This window comes from Mirounga angustirostris, unplaced genomic scaffold, assembly GCF_029215605.1.
Source record: "Mirounga angustirostris isolate CCGP_5_RB_7025 unplaced genomic scaffold, mMirAng1.0.hap1 SCAF_4, whole genome shotgun sequence".
NCBI classification, from domain to species: Eukaryota; Metazoa; Chordata; class Mammalia; order Carnivora; family Phocidae; genus Mirounga; species Mirounga angustirostris.
The window spans coordinates 43247377-43266827 of NW_026991712.1; positions in this window are offsets into that span (position 1 = coordinate 43247377).

Genomic DNA, 19451 nt, shown 5'->3' on the forward strand with positions numbered 1-19451 from the left:
TGATGCTCATCCCTAAAATTTTATTCTATGAAGAAATATCTTTTTTGACTTAAATATGACCTATTTTAGAATGGCTCATCTTCTCATGCTGCAAAAAAATATTAGCTCATAATTATAAAATTTCATGCCTTTTCCTTCAATAATCATCAGTACTGTATATTACTTAAGTGGATGGAAGTCAAATTAAATCACCTGGGGTCAAATTTCAACTCCACCACTTACGATCTGGGTGACAGAAGGTAAGTCACTTGCCTGCTCTGTGCCTCAGTTTTGTCATCTTTTAAATAGATATAATAATGGCACCTACCTCTTAGATTACTGTGAGAATTAAATGAGTTAGTAATCATCAGGTGCTTGGACCACTTTATTTATCCGGCACATGGCATTCGGTGTTAGCAATCATCATCAGTGCCACCAGATGTTACAGATTACAGGATTCTAGAGACACAACACTTGTGACATACACAGAACCTGAAACTACAATGATTAAGGTTTATAATAATACGGTATGGTGTGTATTAGGTACTAAATGAAGATGACAGGTAAAAGAAATTACAGGACTGCCATGGAGGAAGCAATTATTAACGAATAGTGTTCTATGAGTAGTCTCACAGAAAAGGTGGGACCTGAGCAGTACTTTGAAGAAGAGGGAAGACTTGGCAGAAGAGCTGAGGAACATTTTACACAAAAGATATCTTGAGAAGCTGGTGATATATTCTGGAACAGTTTTGGGAACAGTCAAGCTATCACAAATATGATTCTTCTAGAAAGGAACCCGGAAGTGGAGGGTCTTTAGTAACCTCCTCAGAAATTTGATTGTAAGTAGCTCGCAACTATTGAGGATTCTGAGAAGGACAAATGAGAGTAAAAAGAGAAGGAGATTAGTCCATCCCTAATTTTCAAAATGATTTATATTGGGAAATATTAGAGATAAAAAAGTTTAATCATGAGGCTATTAAAAGATTTCCCCCCCAAAATTCTAGGCTGTTTCATACTAATAGAGATCTGGTAATTCATACTCTTCCTCTCCAGTAATTCTTTTCTCTTTGTGAACTGTAACATAGAAATAACCTTGCCTGACCTAGTCAGTTGAGTTTGGTTTTAAATTTTGTCTTTGTTGAGAGTAGAGCTCCAAAAACTTGCTTAACTTTTCATATAAACCTACAGCCTTTATTCTACAAACAGGGAATAAGAACTTCAGGGTCTTGATATACATAATTTGAGAATTCATATAGCTAACAGTATCTTATTTGTGGTTCAGTGGCTATCAGCACAAATACACTGAGTCTAGAGTTATAGGAGTGTTTTCTAGGCTTGTCAAAATTAGGGGGGTTTAGATAAACAAGAGTCTACTATTTGGTTAGCAGATGATCACAACGCCAAGATCTTGGAGGTTGATTTTGATTTTTCAGATGTCGTTGGGAAATTTGAAAAATATTTCATGATATTAAAACACATCCAAAGGAGAGAGAATTCCAGGCTACTGTGACGTATTTGTCTTTGCAGATTTGAAAGAAACAATTAGCAATCAATCATCTTTTTCTAAAGATTCATGTATTTATTTTAGAGAAAGAGAGCACAAGCAGGAGGGGCAGAGGGAGAGGGAGAGAGAATCTGAAGCAGACTCCATGCTCCACCATGGGGCTCGACCTCATCACCCTGAGATCAGGACCTTAGCCAAAACCAAGAGTTGGCCGCTTAACTGACTGCACCACCCAGGCATCCCCACAATCATCTCTTTCTAATACAGAGGACTTGTAGGTGGATGTGACCTTTTATGACAACTCTGAAAATAAACACTGGCCACTGTACCTAAACAGAAAAAAGAAATTAAGATAATTATGGACATAAGAATATCAATTAAAATATATACAAGATGCTCTGCTTGTTTTTATGGGGTTGTGTAATGGAATTGTCTTTTTGTGAGTAACACAAAATATTTTTTTCCCTGAAAAGTCTATCATCTTAAAAGTATAAAGAGATCAGCATAAAGGAGGTAGGGAGACGTGTCTATTTTCAAGCCAAAAAGAAGCCTGTAGGTACGATTCATTCCGTAAATGAATTGAAAGGCAATTTTTAAATCCTTCTGTTATTGCGATTGTGCGATATTATGAGACTTAGCTGTTGAATTACCGTGTGACCCTGGCAAGCCTCTCCAAGCCATTGAGCCTCAGTTTCCTAATCTATAAATGAAGGTTAAAAACATCAGGAGCGTGGATGAGGGCACATTCTCTCAAATGCTTATGAGGCTTTTTGCAAAACATAAAATGTTGGTAATCACTTCCCTAGCAAGAACTCACTTGCTATAAAATGATGTGGCTTGCTCAGTTCTTTGGAAAGAGCTCTGGCCAAGTGGTATTCTCTTCCCTGAATGCATTGTGTGTTGAACAGCGTCCTCCCTTCAACTAGCAGAGTCTGAAACCAAACGAAGGTTCAATTACTGTGACACTTCTCTTCTAGGGTGAGCCCGTATTGGCTCCGATAATAAGAGTCCCAATTAAGCTGCAATCCTCTGAGGATATATTTATGTTTTGCTAATACAGAAGTCTGTGAGGGGCTGTGGATGCTAACCATTGCCTAAGTCTGAGGGACTTAATCTCTTAGATCATTCTCTTTATTTTCCACTTTTTTTCTCCCCATCAAGCATTTTTTGTCATTTTGTGAAGCCCCCCTCGAATCTACGAACTAACACCAAGCCCCAGAGTTTCCTCTTGCTGAAAGCCCTGATAGTCCAACCTCGCTCTACATTTTCAGTCTGCCAGTTGCTAACATATTACACGACCAGCTGAGCCACTGAGCTAGAATAAACAGAATGCACTTTAGCATACAGGGATATTTTGCAAGAGATATATTCTCAAGTCTTGGAAACTTAACTGTGTGTTACCATATTGTCTTCCTTATGCTCCTTCTGTTTCTTAATTTCACACATCACTCCATTCTTTGAAGAAATTTTCCCCCAATGTGTTAAGAAACTGAGTCATGTCCTAAATTCTGTGAAAAAAAATCAGGAGGGTGGGAGGTGGTTTCTATCGGCAAAGAGCAATCTTGTTTTCTCTCAATAAGTTAGCCGACCTGGTCATTTCACATACGAGTTCATGGACATAAAAGTGCTTTGAAAATTCCAGAGCCGCACAAATATGTGTTATTCCAGGATTCCTTTTCAGTTTGTGGGCTAGAAATGGGTCACACGCCAGTCCTTTTGTACTCACCAGCCTCGTTTTAGGTGAAGTGGTTTCTCTGAAGTTCTCCAGCTGAAGGCATTTCAGCTTTAATAGGTCACTTTTTGCTTTGAGTGGTACAGAGGTCCTTGTTTGCAAGGAGATGACCCTCATGAGCCTTGTTCAAACTGCAGGAGCTGGGGACAATCCACTAATCGGTTGATCACAAAATCAAAAGATCTCTCTATGAATCTTAACATACATTTGCTTATTCTAAATCATTGGCTTTGCTAGTCATATGGCAGGCTGGCCTTTCAGACTAATAGTCTCTCTCACTGGTATGGCTTTTTTTTTTTTTTTTTTTAAAGAATGGAGTCTCTCTGATCTCAGAAATAGAGGACTGAGCTATAACTAAAAACTGTTGTTGAAGCTGGTGATTTTTTTTTTCACCTTCATAATTCTGTTTCTCAGTTCCATTCGGTGCTGTCCTGACATATGTTAATCACACAGCTTGACTATTGCATTTCTCTGGTAGTTGGTTTATCATCGGCTATAATTATTTCAACTCCAATTAATTCTGAACTTCTTTGCAAGGTTATTTACTTGCTTTAAGCAATAAGACAACATGACACCTCTTTGATTTTTAAGCATCTGGTCAACTACAAATTGAATTCAATGCCCTCTTCTTTGCTTGAGCAGTCTATTTCGGTGACCCTTCTCATTAGATCCCTGGTATTAGTGGTCATTGACCGGCCTGCTTGACAAACAAATGCTAGTGAGAGAAATCCTCTCAACATGAGGATGTTGAGGACTGCAGAAGTAACACTTGAAGTAACACTAGAACCCATGAGGGGGACAGATGGAACCCACTATGGTGGCATGGTCATCCACGAGGACAAGAAGAAAACGAGGCAGTCTTGGTGCTAGACCCCGCTGAGGGAAAGAAGAGAGACCTGTTACGTTCTAGGTATTATTTTAGGTGCTCTACTACCATTGGATCCTTTCCTAGTCACCACAATTCTTTTTTTTTTTTTAATTTTTATTTATTTATTTGAGAGAGAGAGAGCACATGAGAGGGGGGAGGGTCGGGAGGGTCAGAGGGAGAAGCAGACTCCCTGCCGAGCAGGGAGCCCAATGCGGGACTCAATCCAGGGACTCCAGGACCATGACCTGAGCCGAAGGCAGTCGCTTAACCAACTGAGCCACCCAGGAGCCCCAGTCACCACAATTCTTAAGGAGGAAGAATGATTACCCTTCTGTAACAGATGGGCAAAGGGAACCTCAAAAAAGTTAAGGACAGACTGGCTCAGGGCCACGCAACAAGTAGGTGGTAGGACCCAGAATGGAATTTGGGCTTTCTAACCACAATACCACTACAGAAAGACCTGGAAGTAGCAAGCCACATTTTAGAAGTTTATGTGTGTGGCGAGGTGGGAATAACGCACCCAAGAGGTAGGAAATGCAAGGAAACGGAATCAAGAAGAGACGAGCCCTAAAACGCAAGTCCTAAAGCAAGAGTGTTAATTGATAGGCAGAATGATATATGGAGATGGATCGAGTTGGGCCCAGAGTCTTTTTCTGTAAAGAACCAGATTGTAAATATTTTCAGCTTTGCACCCCGTACAGTCTCCGTCTTAACTGCTCAACTCTGTTTTTGTAGTGCAAAAGCAGCCATGAACAATATGTAAACAAATGGGCATGTCGATGTTACAAGAAAGCTTTATTTACAAAAACAGGATGTGACTTTGGGGCTCTAATTTGCAGACCTCCTAGTCTACAGCTTAATGTCTCCAAACGCAGGCTGGTCCCATCCCCCTAGGGGTTATTTGAAAATGGAGGGGGAGCTTGTTTGATTATCACATTCATAGGAGCTCAGAAAGAGCTATAGCATTTAGTAGATTCTGGCCAGGGACACTGAAGATCCTGTGCAGATCCTGGAGAGTCTCATCTAAGCTAGAATTTTCCCTACCCTAATGACAAGAGCATCGCCATCAAGAAACACTAGATTAGGCAGAGGTGACAACATGTGCATTAAAAGTCAAAACCCTTATTTTCATTCCACCTCGTAGGAACAACACTAAGACATGGAAGACATAAGACCTTCTGGAAAGAAGAGGGCCTTTGGAATGAAACTAATCTCCTCTGTGTACAGTTTTCCTGCCTGGTACCTGTATGTTTTAAGCAAGTTCCCTGATGTGTCTGATGCTTGGCTCCTGTCAATAAATAGGGAATAGTCATAACTCCCTCATCAAGTTACTATAACGATTTAAAGAAAAAACACATGTGAAAGGACTGACATAGGGTATGGACTGGGTAGGCCCACGCTATCCAGTAGAAATATAATGTGAGCCACATATATAATTTTAAATTGTCTAGTGGCCACACTAAAAAAAGGGGGGGGGGGAGGGAAAGAAACAGGTAATAATAATTGTAATAATACAGTGTATTTAACCCAATATATCAAAAATGTTATTTCAACATATCATCAGTATCAAAAACTATTGAGATATTTTGTATTCTTTTTTTAAATTTTATTTTATTATGTTATTTTAGTCACCATATAATACATCATTAGTTTTTGATGTAGTGATCCGTGATTCATTGTTTTCCTATAACACCCAGTACTCCATGCTAAGTTTTCAAAATCTAGTGTGTACTTTGCAATTACAACATTTCTCAATTCAGAAAAGCCATGTTTTAGGTGCTCACTAGCTGCACGTGGCTGGTGGCCACTGTCTTGGTCAGCTCCGGTGGAAACTCTGAGTTCAGGTTATATCCTCCCTTTTCCTTCCATTTCCAATAGGCCACTGACTCCTAGGCAATGTGGAGAGTTTTTTTTGTCACCTACCCCTTTCCCAAACCTACAGATGGAGAATAGCTCCCAGCCCTTGTAGAACAGGGTTTCCCAAAGCTTCCCAGATTTTAGTGATGAAGCACTTCCCAGACCACAGTGCCCAAATTTAACTGAATGCAAAATTAAAATGGTTTTACTTGCTTCACATTAAAATCCCCTGATGTCCAAGAAACAAATACCACCAGAAGACCTGTATTTGGTGGTGCCTCTTTAGCAACCTCTATTTCAGGCAATTTTCTCAACAGCAATGCAATAAATTCTGATTACCCAGGAGTATCCTGTAACTTCAATATTCCAACTCCAAATAAGGACAGACTTCCAAGAAGTCTAGCAGAAGGGTAGCCACAGAGTCACCCAATGGGTTAAATATGATTCAACAAAGCCTGTTGGTGGCCCATCGAGGTTTATGATTAATGTAGGTTTCATCATCAGCACGCCATAAGGATTCAGCTCTTCTATTTGTCCTTACTGAAATAAATGAATTCCTTCCCGTTTAGTGTTTTGAATCTTACCAGTCAAAACAACGTTATGGAGAGAATATACATGCATATAGGTACATGTACATTCTTGATGTCTCTATGCTGCAAATGTACCCCTGTTATGCTCCTGTGCCCTGTGCTTCATTTGGTATAAGATGGTTCAAGACTAAAGGATGGAAACTCAGAAGTTATCCCCCTCTTCCTTCCTCTAATTATTTTGAGCTGAATTCATTGAGAATGAATATGAATACATTTCTAGCTTTTAGTATTATGGAGGCGCCTAAAGCTTGCAGGGACTTTAATTAAAGCAGATGCTCTTGCCCAAGCGGTTTGACTCTGCTGGTTCCAGGCCGACTGATTGAAGTCGGCACCACTTGGAGAGAGGCAGGTCTTTTTGGGATCAGCAGTTCAGGAAAGATGCTGTTTGTTTGATTCACTTTTCTACCCTAGTAAAATCCCGCCTCTGCCTCTCCCACTGCCCCCACCAGCCCCCACCCCAAAGACTTCCCTTTTTATCTTTGTGTCTGTTTGTTTTGAATAAAAGGCAGGATGAGAAAGGATACTATTTGCTTAAAGGACTTTTGTTCAAAAACTTGCTCCTCCAAATATAATGGGGGTTGTACCACTTGATGCAATTGGGTCAGACTCTATCAACTTCCCCAACTGTCGCCCTGAAACTGTCTTTGTCACAGATGCGTACAAGCACACAAACACCCCAACAACTATTGGTTGGGAGATCTAAGAAACGAACATATTTCTAAACAATGTACTTTGGGACAGTTCCCGGAAATATTGATCTGGCAAAAGATAGGAGAGGCTAATGAATTTCAATCCATATGGTCTGCTAATTAGGGTCTTGTGAAGGCTGGAACACCTATCGATTAACCTGTTTAATACCTTAAAACCAGTGTCTCAACATGGATAATGCCCGCCCCGCTGCTATCCAGAAGAATAATGTCATTGTTTGTTTTGCACATGCCAGGAGGAAGTCTCTGCTGATTCCCTAGATGACAAAGGTGCAGCAAGGGCTTTCTCTCTCCCTCTTTGGCAACAAGAAAGCTGCCCCTCCAGATGATAGGGTCCTTCCCCCTTCCTGCAGGTAACTGTCAGTCAGGCGGGGTGTGAGGTATGATAATTCCATCTGTGCCATTGGGATTGTCAGCTGCATTGTTCTGCTCAGTGTGCTGTGGATTGTGAAAAACAACCAGGACGGATGATTTTAAATAATTGCTCTGACAGAGACTGATTACTACAGTAACAACAGTCAGTTAGAGTTAAGGAGTAGCCTTGGCATATGGTCTACATTTGATGTGGGAAGGAGAGTGGGGGAGAGGAAGGAAAAAGCTTTATAATTTTACAGATTGCTTTATGTTTTATAATGACTGAGTTTTCTTTTCCTTCACTTGATTTGGAAAATATCACCAACAGAAGCCTGAAAAAAAAAATCTAAATATTGTTACAGATAAAGGAATTCAAAGAACATATTTAACTGCTATTAAGATAAACCATAAAACGATTAGGATTTGTAAGACCAATAATTATTCACTGCCACCGCATTTATTGTCCTGTGTATTGGGGTTTGTTTTCAACTTTGTGCATTCAGTGATCACCCTTTGTGAAATCTTGGCCATTCACTGATTGCATAAAACCACTGCATTCATTTTGAAAGATGGATCATTAACATCAGCGGCTAACCTGCAAACTAGTCTGATATTTCATTCATGAAAAATATTTGAACAAAACAAATTATTTCATTTACATATCTTTTGCAAAATACTGTATATCTAATACTTAACATAATAAAATAGCCTTATCTGTTTTTGCTTAATAAGAGAATAATAAAAATAATCACAAATATATTTCACATCCACACAAAAAATATACATTTGCCCTAAACAAACTTGAAAAAAGAGATCTATTTACTTTACCTTTGTAGCTACACAGAGAGAAACAAAGCAGTTAATAGGTTTTAGTCTCGCTGGTCTTTAATTTTTATACCATTCTTATTTTAAATTTTTTGTAATACTCAAGAAGTGGCACATGAGATTATATGCGGAGCAATGAACTAGAAAGCTCCTTCAAAAATAATAGAAATGATAGTGATTTTTTAAAATAAATGGTCATATGCTCAATAAAATAATTCAATACCAGATAAATAAGAAAGTCTTTGGAATAAAAATTAGGGTAATAATTTAACACTGTGAAAAGTAAGTATGATAAAGTACATTTGAAGGACATTAATTACTTATACGTGTGTGAGCTATTGTTGGGCATATAATGACTGATCCATTTGCCGGCAGAGTCACGCTGCTTCCAGTATTTTAACTCATTACTTTGTAAATCTCTTCTGTGATACCTTGAGGAAAAAAAGGTGCTATTTTAAACCCACTCCTATTTAATATTAATTAGTGTTAAGCAAAATAATTTTCACACCAATTATTACTTAAACAAAGGAAAGTGCTGGACTAACTAATATTTTCTAGTATGTTCGGGACTGGCTTATGTTTGAGAATTTCCAATAGGGTTGTGAATATCACCTTCATTTGCAAAGGAGAAAATGAGAGGCTGTGATTGGACCACTCATACAGTTAGGGTTTCCAAGCTATTTCTACGTATTAAGAAGTCTGTGAGTCTCGGGAAGTTTAGAAAAATAGAGGGTCTTTTTTTCCTTTTTTTTCCCTTCAGTGATTTGGGTCATGACCTGCCTATGAAAAAATGCAAGTCACATTGCAAGTTGACCTTCCAGCTATTGCAAACCATCCATACTAAATAAAATTCTCTGCTGGGAAAACTGGTTATTGCTCAGGAACACCATGGCAATTGGTTCTAAATAGCACAGTTACTTAGGATTTTTTGTTTTCTAAAAATCACTCTTCTCAAATATGCTTGTCATCCTCCAAACATCCATGCTTAAAAGAGCTGACTGCTTACCCATTTAGTTGAATAAGCAAATTGATCGTTATAAATTCAAATTAAATTTCTTCCTTTAACACTTTTTGAAAATCTTTTAGGAATAATATAGTGCATAAATTTTTTAAATGGAAATTCTCTTAATGAATTATGAAATAAACATTTTTATACCAAGGATAACACTTTACAAACTGAATCTAAAACCTGATTATTTTGCCCTGGACATTAAAGTTCATAGTTTATTTTTTAAATGTTGTCAAAAAATTAACATTTTGAAAAGTATTTCTGATGTCTTCTCAGATTTCACTCTTCACTTTCTATAAAAGTCCGGTCTTTTCCTATAATTTTTTTTAATCTAAACTTCCCATTTTTGGATAAAAGCAGGGAATTAAAAACTAATTCGAGGAAGCAGGTAGCAACTTGAATTTTGATAAGTTGTATTTTAATCTCTTTGAGGACCTTAAATACATATACAAATCTGCAGAATATAGTTAAGAATATATATATAATATATAATAAATATATTCTTTAATTCTTCTAACTCAGTCTTTTTTTTCCCAATTATCTATGACATTGTAATTCATACCAAAACCTAGAGGTTTTAAACAATAACAATGCATTATTTCTTGTGATTCTGTGGGTCCAGAACTTGGGCAGGACTCAGTTACTCTGCCTCTATCTGCCATTAACTGAGGTCACTCACTCAGCAGGCTTTTAGCTGCCACTGGTCTGAGTTGAAACACCCAAAAAGGCTTCACTCACACAGGTCTGGCATTTCATTGCTCATTTACTTGCCCCCCCCCCCCCGTAATATTTCCTTATTCAGTAGTCTTGCTCAATTTTCTTTATATCATTGTGGTTGAATTCCCCAGAAAGATGTTGTCAGGCCTCTTAAAGGTTAGACCCAGACCTGCCACAGCATCACTTTTGCTACATTCTGTTTAGCAAAGCAAGTCTAAAGGCCATCCGTGATTCAAGAGGAGAAGAAATAGAGTCTACCCAAATAAGAAGAGTGGCCTGCACATTTGGGAAGGGACAAATTAATGGAAGACAACTTTAGAAATCATCTCCACACCTCCTAAGAAACCATTTGTTAATTTGATCAAGAAGAGAAAATATTTCAGCCATACAAAATAAAATTGATTTCCTTAATTTCATTAGTTACCTATCATAGAGAATGTTAGACTAAAAGTAATATTTGCTTTGCATAGTAAATTTTGGTCCCTTTATACATATCTGTCTCTATTTCTTAATGGTTTTTTTAATTAGCAACTTTACAAGATGTTTCATGTTGCAAAACACATTATTCTCCAAGACTGTTCATTGTGTAGGTTGATAAGACCAGAGTGCATTTGTTTTCTAAAAGTGTATTTGACATGTTCTCATTATTTCTCAAAAATACAAAGATTTAAAAGTTATTATTCTAGGATTAGGTCTAGTCAGTGGAATCTCAGAACATATTATACAGGTTAGGTTCAAATAATTTCTAAATACATTAATAAATAAATTACTTGTTTACAGGTTCTCCTCTGAAACAATTTTTGGTGCTTCTTAAAATGAATGAAGCCATAGAAGAGAGTATTTCTTTGACACTAGACTGATTTGCATTTAAATCTTCCTTTGACCAGTTATAAGGTTAATGGTTTTTATTCATTTTTAGAATGAAGATGTGCTCACCTACTATGCAAGGATGTAGGAAGGATTAAAAGATGATATCTGTGAAATTCTTAGCTCAGTCAGTGGACATAACCCTCACTGAGTGGTAGCTTTTAATATTAAACTCTTTCAAGTCAAGAGTTTTGAAAAAATGATCTATTTTTAATTGGTTTGCTTGTCAAATATATGGATATAAAAAAGATGATTGTTTCAACTTTCCTAAACCTCGATAAAATAGGAGCTTTGATAAATTTTCTTTTTCCTTGGAATGGATATGTTCATGATCACAAGTCTCCCAAAAGGGGGTATTATTGGGGCATCTGCATGGCTCATTCAGTTAAGCATCCGACTCCTGTTTTTGGCTTAGGTCAGGCTCAGGCCCCCCACCCCCAGTAGGGCTTCATGCTCAGTGGGGAGTTTGCTTGAAGATTCTCTCCCTCTGTGCCTCCCACCACTCATGCCCGTACATGCACAAGCTCTCTCTCTCTCTTTCTCTGTCTCTCTCAAATAAATAAATGTTTAAAAAAATAAAAATAAAGGGATATTATGGTCAAATATATTTGGGCAATATTATATGCTCCTAATTGTCTTAGAGAACAATAATGTATACTAAAGGATACAGAATATTTCATGTAAAATTGAGAAATATCCTCAAGCTTCTTAATTTAGCATTATCACAACCTTTAGTAAAATCTAAATACATAGTAGTTTAACCAAATCATGAGATTGAAAATTAACAACCCACTGTACAGGGAGATATTACCTCGGAGATATTGTATATTCAGCTCCAGACCACCACAATAAAGCAAATATCACAATAATGTGAGTCAAATGAATTTTTTGGTTTCCCAGTGCATATAAAAGTTATGTGTACAGTATACTGTTGTCTATTAAGTGTGCAATAGCATTATGTCTAAGAAAATATACTTACCTTAATTATAAAACACTTTATTGCTAAAAAATGCTAACCACCATCTGAGCTTTCAGCAAGTCATAATCTTTTTGCTGGTGGAGGGTCTTGCTTTGAGGTTGATGGCTGCTGACTAATCAGGGGTGGTGGTTGCTGAAGGTTTGGGTAGCTGTGGCAATTTCTCAAAATAAGACAACAATGAAGTTTGCCACATAGATTGACTTTTACTTTCACAGACCATTTCTCTGTAGTATGTGATGCTATTTTATAGAATTTTACCCACAGTAGAACTTCTTTCAAAATTGGAGTCAGCCCTCTCAAACCCTGCCATTGCATTATCAACTAAGTTTATATAATATTCTAAATCCTTTGCTATCATTTCAATGAACTTCACAGCATCTTTACCAGGAGTAGATTCTATCTCAAGAAACCACTTGCTTTGTTCATCCATAAGAAGCAATTCCTCATCCACTGAAGTTGTATCATGAGATGGAGGCAATTCATTGCCAGCTTTGGGCTCCACTTCTGATTCTAGTTCTCTTGCTATTTCCCATGTCTGCAGTTACTTCCTACATGGAAGTCTTAAAACCCTCAAAGTCATCCATGAAGGCTAGAATCATCTTCTTCCAAATTCCTGTTCATGTTGATATATTGACCTCTTCTTATACACCATGAATGCTCTTAATGACATCTAGAATGATGAGTCCTTTCCAGGTTTTCATTTACTTTGTCCAGATCTATCAGAAGAATCACTATATACAGTAAGGCAGTGATAGCCTTACAAAATGTATTTCTTAAATAATAAGACTTGAAAGTCAAAATTACTCCTGGATCCATGGGCTGCAGGATGGATGCTATGTAAGTAAGCATGAAAACAGCATTAACCTCATTATGCATCTCCACCAGAGTTCTTGGGGGACCAGGTACATTGTCAGTGAGCAACCATATTTTGAAAGGAATCTTTTTTTCTGGGCAGTAGGTCTGAACAATGGGCTTAAAATATTCAGTAAACCATGTTGAAAATAAATGTGCTGTCATCCAGGTTTTGTTGTTCCATTTATAGAGCATAGGCAGAGTGGATATAGCATAATTCTTAAGGATTTTTAGCCCTAGGATTTTTTGGAATAGTCAATGAGCATTGATTGGCTTCAAGTTCAAGTCACTAGCTGCATTAGACCCTAACAAGAGAGCCCACATTTCGAAGCCAGGCATTGACTTCTCTTTAGCTATGAAAGTCCTGGATGACATCTTTTTCCAATATATGACTGTTTCATCTACATTGAAAATCTGTTGTTTAGTGTAGTCATCTTCATTAATGGTCTTAGCTAGATCTTCTGGAGAACTTGCTGTAGCTTCTATATCAACACTTGATGCTTACCTTGTACTTTTCTGTTGTGGAGATGGCTTCTTTCCTTAAGTCTTCATGAACCAACTTCTGCTAGCTTCACACTTTCCTTCTGCAGCTTCCTCACCTCTGTCAGCCTTCATAGAATTGAAGAGAGTTAGGGCCTTGCTCTGGATTAGGCTTTGGCTTAAGGGAATGTTGCGGCTGGTTTGATCCTCTATCTAGACCACTCCAACTTTCTCCATATCAGCAAATAGGCTGTTTCGCTTTCTTATCATTTGTGTGTTCGCTGAGTCGCACTTTTAGTTTCCCTCAAGAACTTTTCCTTTGCATTCCCGAGTTGGCTAACTGTTTGGTTCAAGAGGCCTAGCTTTCAGCCTATCTCAGCTTTCTACATGTCTTCCTCACTAAGCTTAATCTTTTCCAGCTTTTGATTTAAAGTGAGAGATATGAGACTCTTTCTTTCACGTGAACACTTAGGAGACATTGTATGGTTCCTAGCTGGCCTGATTTCAATATTGTACCTTAGGGAATAGGGAGGACCACAGTGAGGGAGGAGAAGGCGTGAGACAGGAAAATGGCCAGTCTGTGGAACAGTCAAAACACACACATTTATTAAGTTCACCATCTTATATGGGCACAGTTCATGGTGCCCCCAAAACAACTACAATAGCAACATCAAAGAGCACTGATCACAGATCACCCTAACAAATATAATAATAATGAAAAAATTTGAAATATTGTGAGAATTACCAAAATGTGGCACAGAGACAGGAAGTGAGCAAATGCTGTTGGGAAAATGGCGCCCATAGACTTGCTCTACACAGGGTTTCCACAAACCTTCAATTTATTAAAAAAATGCATTTCTTGTGAAGCCCAGTAAAGTGAAGTACAATAAAATGAGGTATGTCTATATGGTCTATGCACTTTGAGGCCTGTTTTGTTTTTGCTTTTTCTTTTCTACAAAAGAGGCAGTAACATTTCAATTTGGAGATACCGGATAAAGTTAATCTTATACTAAATAACCAATGAAACCTTATATATTTTAAGAGGTTCATGACAATTCAGGGTCATTGTTAAGAATATCAGTTCTTGTATTTTCCTAACAAACTTTAATACACTGTGTGGAATTGTATGCCATTAGACTAATAGGTCCCAGACTATTATGCTTTAATAGTTGAGATATATCCATATAAATATCTGACCATAAGACATAAGATATAGATAGACATATAGCTATATAGGTAGATGGGCATTTATCTCTTACGGTCAGCTCAGGCCTCTTAGTATGTCTGCTTTATAAGCTCCCTCCTCCATTGCTTCCTGGAATTACTGAAATTTAAGGAAACAGACAAGATTTACAGGAGAATCAAATGATCAATTGTGTGAAATTGGTAACTTCAATTTTATCCCCAAAATACTTCTATAAACTCTGCCCAGGCTATAATTGTCTAACTCATAGAACAAAATCCTGATGTTTTATGACAGTTGTTTTCTTTAATTCTATATTCTCTTTCCCAACACTCATTCATTAATTTGTAACTGCAAAGGCAGAAATGTCTTTACATTCTGACATATATCACAATATTTATCACACAGGAGATGCTGTAGAATCGGACAGATAGATGGATAACAGTAGCTGGTGGATGGTAGATAAATAGAAGGAAGAGAGAGAGGGAGAGAGAAAGGAAGGAAAGCAAGGAGAAAGGAAGAAAGAGAAAGGAGGGAAGAGAAAGGACAAATGTACAGGTTCATAACTATTCTAAAAGAATTGTGTACAAGTCTACACAAAATTAGCCAAAAGCCCTTTCACATTAAGAACCAAATAAAAAATCCTGTGATGACAACTAATACGCATAAATAAGAATGAAAGATACACACATTAATTAGTTATTTGTTTGTTTGCTTCTCTCATTAGAAATAAACTCTTTGCTAGTGGGGTCAGCGTCTTAACATAATGCCTGGCGCAAAGGAAGTTACTCTTTATATATTTGTTCAATGGATAACTTTATTAAGCATATATTATAAAACGCATGGTTTGATCTGAAAAGGGTGTGTCAAGCAATCCAAAAAACATTTGACATAGTTCTTATGTAAAGAACAAACTTCACATATGTCTGAGGTTTAAGGATCCCATGAAGCTCTGTTATCTTGATTTCCCTGTCCATGGGTTTGTGGCTGGAGCACTGCCAGAATGGGGGAAGTCCTTTAGGAGTGAGTCTCAAACATTGCGACATTTTGCTCCCTAGAGCAAACAAACTTTTCTTTCAGAATGACAGAAGACATCAGTTGTAAGGAAATATTTGGGTGAAACATTTCATCCAAGGAATCAATTTCACTGTGTAGAAATAACTACCCGCAAATGCATGCATCAATTTATTCTTTTTGGAGACATTTGTCTAACACAGGTTAAGTCAGAATAAGTCAAGGAGGGAGCATGTAAATTTGAATGACAAACAAAATACATGTCTCATTTTGTGGAGATTTTTCCAGAAGAATAACATTTAGAAAAACAACAACCTGTACTCTCCACTTCTACACAAAGACTAGAGCTACCTCACAAACTGCATGCATTAATTCTGCAAGATTTCTTGTGAGATGAAGAACGATCAAAACAGCATAAAAAGGAAGCAGTGGGAGTAACGTGGTTTTTTTCAACCTTAGATTTCCCTAAAAAAAAAAAAAAAAAGTTTTTTTTAATTTTCCGGAGATGGAAGTGTTGTCTTCCTAAGAGAATGGGATGCTTAATACTACTTTTGAAATACTATAATTTAGCTAAAATAGGGAAGCAAAGGGGAAATGACTGAAAACTTCTGCATGGTAAAAGAGGGGAGAGGAGGGGAAAAATCACATGCAGTACACTAGTTACAAGTTAAATCCTCTTAACTGAATTATTTTACCATTTTTTGTTCAAGTAACCTATTTAAAAATGCATCCATGCATAGATTGCCCCTATTATTAATAGTAAATGTACATTTCAACCTGTCAAGTTTTTTAGCCCCACTTCTGCAAGGTTTTTGTTTTTGTTTTTGTTTTTTTAGGAAAAAAATTTAAAAAGCAAAGGCATTTCCTAGGGCACATGCTGCCAGACACCCAGCATTTATCTTATCTCAGTTGATGACTTTCCTTTTATCCTGAAATGATTTGACAATGACTCTATGATTTCCTGTACAAATTACCCTTTGAAAGTGGCAGTGGCGCTTGGCAGCGATCTTCACTTAATTACTGAGTGGATTATTAGCATACGGCTCCCCCCTCCTTCATTTCTTTATATCTTCTAGATTGCGTTGACAGTTCCCTTTCATTGCCTGCTTTAACTCACTGAATACTAAACATTATGCAGATTGCAGCTGAGAAGTACCCAGGCTACTCAAAACCCCTAGTCTGCACCAAAACCTTTTTGATGGAAAGTAATTTACAGGTCAGAAATCAATAGTGTGTCTGGGAAGTGCATTTGTGGGTTTTCTTAATTTAGATTGGGGTGGGGTAGCGCAAAGCACTAATGTTCAAAAGTGAATATTGCTCCGTGATCTTTCTGAAAAACAATTAGTTTTGTTCCTTCCTTTAATATCCTTGTCTTTAAATAGACTGAGATCTTGAGATTCTATTTCTCTTATACTCATTTCTGCTACCTAACTTGGGAGGGGGGATTATGGAGACCCTGTTTTGAGAAATGATAAGAATGATAAGTTTCACTCCTTATCAGTCTCTGAAGTCAGCAGTCCGATAAGCTGACCTCCCCGGCAAGTGTGAAGTGTTATTTATTGTTTGCCAGACAAGACAAATGCAAATGATAAATTGCAAAGATCTCTTCGGCACTCTCAGAAGGAACCTTCTCTTCTGTCTTGGCTCCCATCTTTTGGCACAAATTTGCACATATGTCGGGCATTCTCCATCCAGATCTTTATCCTTTTTTTTTTTTTTTCCTCCCTGAACTGCATTCTAAAGCATCTTCCACATTTCCCAGGGTATAGTAGGGACACAGACCCCTTCCCACTTCAGCCTTATGGTATAGTTTAGTGCGTGTCTTTGTTTTTGCTTTTGTTTTTTCCTCTCTCTGTCTCTCTTGGGGAGGAGAATACGATACATGAGTGATTTCAGGACTTGGTGGAAGTGACACCAAAGCGATAGGAGTCAGCGTGGGTGGGGGGAACAGCTGGGTGCTGACTATGTCATCTCCATCCCAGGACTATCAACCACCAGCTTTATTCTTCTACTGTTACATCTGCTATGAAATTTGGGTCTTCCAGGTGGCAGCCCAACATGCTGTCCAGTGCTATGAGGCCATTTAAATGCTTTGAGCTAATGCTGCATATCCATTTTCTAAACAAGTTAGCAGATACCATATGCAGCAATTAAAGTTTTATTGAGTGGTGCCTGCTTACCATACTGAATTTGGATTGGCTACCATCTGTCTCAAAGCCTGTGGTACCATCCCTGTTGCTTGAGAGAGCATTTGTAAGGATAGATTTTTCTCAACTTCTGAAGAAGCTGCTTGCATTATTTTTTACATGCAAGCCCACAAAAGTGGAATTGGTACAAATGAAAAGTACCAGACAATGAGAAGTTAGGATGGAATACATGTTTTTGAGTGGTACGGGCCACCACACCAAGAATACAGAATCTGGTAACTTCCACCCCAGCAATTTTTAATGTATAGGTCTTGCTGAATAAGCTATTTTTCAGAGATGTCCTCTATGGGCAACTCAAAGAACCAAAATTAGGACTAGGTGAAGGACATGGGAATTGCTTTGGCTCTGTAAGAGCCAATCAATTGTTCTCATTTTCTAGGAAAATTTTATCTGGAACCACAGGGAAAAATTAAAATATAAATTTACATTTTACTCACTTTACTGGTAAATCTCTATGGAGACAAAGCTGTTTAAGATCAATCAGAGCTGAACAAAGGGTTTTGAAGAAAGCATTTATTAAAATTTAAGTAACGTCTAAATACTTGAGCTATGATGGTTTACTAATATGTTGTTAATGTTTGATGTTTTCTCAGACATATTTATCTTTATACCTTTGACCTTCAAGAATACTCAGAGGGGAAAACATCTGATAGTGAAATTCAAAACCTCTTAAAGTTTTAAAACAACTGCCTGAGTATTAGTGTAGACTAAGAGAGTAAGGTCTAGAGACCAGATCTGTTGACAAACTCTGGGTTGCATAGGTTCTTGGATGTATTATCTCTGCGGATCCTATTCCATAGGGAAAAAAATGGATGTTATCAAAGTCTTGTTGTTGATTCTGTCCCTTTTAATCCTAATGAGAATTTCTGACCTGAGGCTTTGAATCTTGAAAATAGCTGGTAAGTGAGAAGAGAAATAGCTTTTTTTTTTTTTCTAGCTTCATTGTATCGTATGGTGATGTTGTTCATTACAGCTTCCTCACTGTTCAGGTCCTGGTGAGCAATGTCAAATTTCATGAGTGACAAGTTCATAGCATTGCGGTCTTAAGCCTCATCTACTCAGAGGAAGTGCGATGTGTTTGAACGAAAACACTGAGTATGGTTCCAGAGACCGGCATGCTAGCCTCAGAATTGCTATTCACCAGCCTGAAAATTCACCAGCCTCTCTGAGTCATTTTTCCTATTCTGTAAAATGGAGCTCAAAATCCATGTCCACTTCTCTTTGGATCACTGTGAGATTTCAAAGAGTCTAGAAGATTTCTGTAAATAATCATTGAAATATGAAGTGAAAAATAGTTTGCAAATTGTAATGTCACAAATCCTACACAAACCTTCAACTGAAGGCCAAATGTCATGTCTTTCACAAAACCTTTTCAATAACATGGATCCTCCGTTTCTCCTCTGAACCCAAATAGTAATGTATTCATACCTGTCTAAGGACATTCTTCCCTCTCTCTGATAATCTAAGAGAGGAGATCCACGACAACCATCTAAACCTTTGCTATGTGACTTGTGTGGTCCATGAAACTGAAGCATCAGCATTACATGGGGGCTTTTTAGGAACTCAGAATTTTAAGTCTCTTCCAGACCTACCAAAGGAGACTCTGTGTTTCACAAGACCACCAAGTGAGTTGTAGCAATATTAAGGTTTGAGACACTGCTATATACAATGACTAATTTTCTCAGGAAATTCCTCATTTTTTTTCTATTTAAGATATTTACAATGGA